We start from the raw sequence: 3,194 nt of genomic DNA, 5'->3' as shown, positions 1-3,194 counted from the left end.
ACCGGGCTTCTCGCGGGCAGAGCTTCGGCTTGAAAACTCTTTTTCTCAGGATCTTCAGAGCTTCGCAACTTTCTTGGGGTCTCGAGATGATACTGAGGTTTCGGAAGTATAACTTGCCCGTAAATCAAGGGAATAAGGCGAGAGAGAAGAATTGGAGCAACTAAACTCGGCTGACCTTGTGTTCTATTTATAGGGGCTGAAAAACTATGCTCATGTCGTGAGCCACTTATGCTCACGTCGTGAGCTAGAATATGTCACTACATTCTTCTTGGCCACTTGCCCTGGAAGACGTCCATCACCTGTTCACGTCGTGAGCTCTAACACAGGTGGAAGTTTGTGCCCCAAATTTCAGAAATTCATATCTTTTGCATATGAGCTCTGTTTTTGACGTTATTTATATGCACACATAGGTGATATTATGCTCTACAACTCTCGTTTAGACTCCGTCGGCTAATTTTGATTTTAACTTTTATTATATTATTTTTAGTAGGACGGGAGAGGAAAATTCTACTAGAAATTCATAATTTCTTCATCTGACGTCTGTTTCCGTCTGTCTTTTTACCGTTGCATTACTATCGACGAGATCTTCGATTCTCGTTTAGATTGTTTCGGCTAGAAATCACTTGATCTCATTTTCAAACTTTGGGTTACATACCGTTGAGTCGAAACTTCGAAAAATCATAACTTCCTCATACGAAGTTAGATTTAGACGTTCTATTTATATACACTCTTGGTTTAACGTATTCTACGACTTTCGTTTAGATCACTAAGGATAAATATCGCTCTATCGTAAACTCACTATTTGCGTTATGTAGTGTCGTACCGGTTCTGTCGCGAAACTTCGACATATCATAACTTCTTCGTTATAACTCGGATTTCAGCATTCTTTATATATCCGGAACCCTTGACATGACCACTACAACTTCCTTCATAGATATTAGGCTTATCTAATATTTTATTATTACGCTTATTTTTATTCTTAATTCATTTAAGCCAGACAATTAAGCATAAAACACATAATACTTAAATAATACATTTCTATTATTTAAAAATGAGTTGTAAAGGTTAACCTAGACTATTACATCAATAATAATGCCTAGCCTAGAAACACAAGCATTACAATTCTCTCCCCCTAAGGATGATTCCATCCCCGGAATTACACATCAACAAACAAATGCGAATAGCGACTCATCATGTCACTCTCCGTCTCTTAGGTGAGATTTGGCCCATTCGCATGTTTCCATCGGACAAACACTAATTTGACCATCTTACGTCGTAACTTCTTAGTCTTTCGGTCAATGATTACCTCTGGTTCTTCAATTAACCTTTTGCTCTCATCAATTCTTAATTTGGATATTGGAATTACATCGGGAACTTCTCCCATGAACTTCTTCAAATAACACACATAGAAAGTGTTATGAATTCCATTCAGTTCTTCGGGTAATTCCAACTTGTAAGCTTGGTTTCCGATCCTCTGAAGAACTTTAAACGGTCCAATAAACCTTGGACTTAACTTTCTCCTTTTACCAAATCTTATAAGTCCCTTCCACGGTGAGACTTTAAGCAAAACCGAATCCCCAACTTCAAAAGTCATCGATCGTCTTTTCTTGTCACCATAGCTCTTTTGACGATCCTGATCTGCTAACATTCTCTCCCTAATCACTTTCAACTTTTCAGCAGTTAGATGGACTATCTCGGGTCCCATAAACTGCTTTTCCCCAGCCTCAAGCCAACAATACGGCGTATGACATTTTTGTCCGTACATAGCTTGATAAGGTGCCATCTTTATGCTCGAGTGGAAACTATTATTGTAGGAAAATTCTACCAAAGGCAAATGTTCATCCCAGTTGCCTTGGAATTCCAGGGTACATGCTCTCAACATATCTTCAAGAGTTTGTATCGTTCGTTTTCTTTGACCATCAGTCTGTGGATGGTAAGCTGTACTCAAACACAATTCGGTACCCAATTCCTCTTTTTGACTTTTCCAAAACCACAAGGTGAAACGGCTATCACGATCCGACACAATCGTTAACGGAACACCGTGAAGCCTCACAATTTCCTTCATGTAAGAATCCGCAAGCTTATACATAGACCATTCCTCGTTGGCTGCTATGAAGTGCGCACTCCGAGTGAAGCGATCAACGACCACCCAAGTCATGTCATGACCATTCTTTGTTCTGGGCAATTTAGTGAAACATCCATAGCAATGTCTTCCCATTTACACATAGGCACAAGTAAAGGTTCTAAACTCCCTTATGGTTTCTGATGTTGTGCCTTGACCCTCGCACAAGTCATACACTCGGCCACATACTTTGCTACATCATGCTTCATCGTCGGCCACCAGTAATATGGTTTCAGGTCCCTATACATTTTAGTGTTGCTAGGATGAATCGAGTACATGGTTTTGTGAGCTTCTTCTTGAGCTTTCTTTATATTTTCCACAATGGTTGAGACAACTTCTATTCTCAACACTCTTGGCCTTTTTCTTTCAAGATTGACTTTCAGATTGAGAGCATCAGCGACAAAATTTGCTTTACCAGGTTGGTAAAGTATCTCACAGTGGTAGTCCTTAAGTAATTCTAGCCAGTGTCGTTGCCTCATATTCAATTCTTTCTGATTAAAGAGATATTGAAGACTCTTATGATCAAGGAAAAGTTTGCACTTCGTGCCATAGAGGTAATGCCTCCATATCTTTAGAGTGAAAACTATTGCTGCTAGCTCCAAATCGTGAGTGGGGTAGTTCTTTTCATGCTCCTTCAACTGTCGAGACGCATATGCTATCACCTTTTCTCTTTGGGTCAAAACATAACCCAACCCAACCCCAGACGCATCACTATAGACATCAAAGTCTTCAACTCCATCGGGTAAAGAAAGAATCAGTGTCTCACATAGCTTCTTCTTTAGCAAGTCAAATGCTTCTTTGTGCTTATCACTCCAAGTATAAGTAGCTCCTTTGTGGGTCAAAGTTGTTAGTGGAGTAGCGATTGAAGAAAAGCCTTGGATAAACCTTCGGTAATATTCGCCTAATCCCAAAAAACTTCGGATTTTTGTGGGACTTTTCGATTATTCCCACTTCATTACAGCTTCAATCTTTGCTGGATCAACCATTATCCCTTCTTGGTTGACCACGTGACCCATGAATTAAACTTCTCGAATCCAAAAATCAATTTTGGAGAACTTTGCATACAGCTTCT

The sequence above is a fragment of the Lactuca serriola genome, chromosome 6, assembly GCF_051521515.1.
Source record: "Lactuca serriola cultivar US96UC23 chromosome 6, Lser_US96UC23_V15, whole genome shotgun sequence".
NCBI classification, from domain to species: Eukaryota; Viridiplantae; Streptophyta; class Magnoliopsida; order Asterales; family Asteraceae; genus Lactuca; species Lactuca serriola.
The sequence above is the reverse complement of the archived record's forward strand: the minus strand, read 5'-3'. Positions refer to the sequence as shown.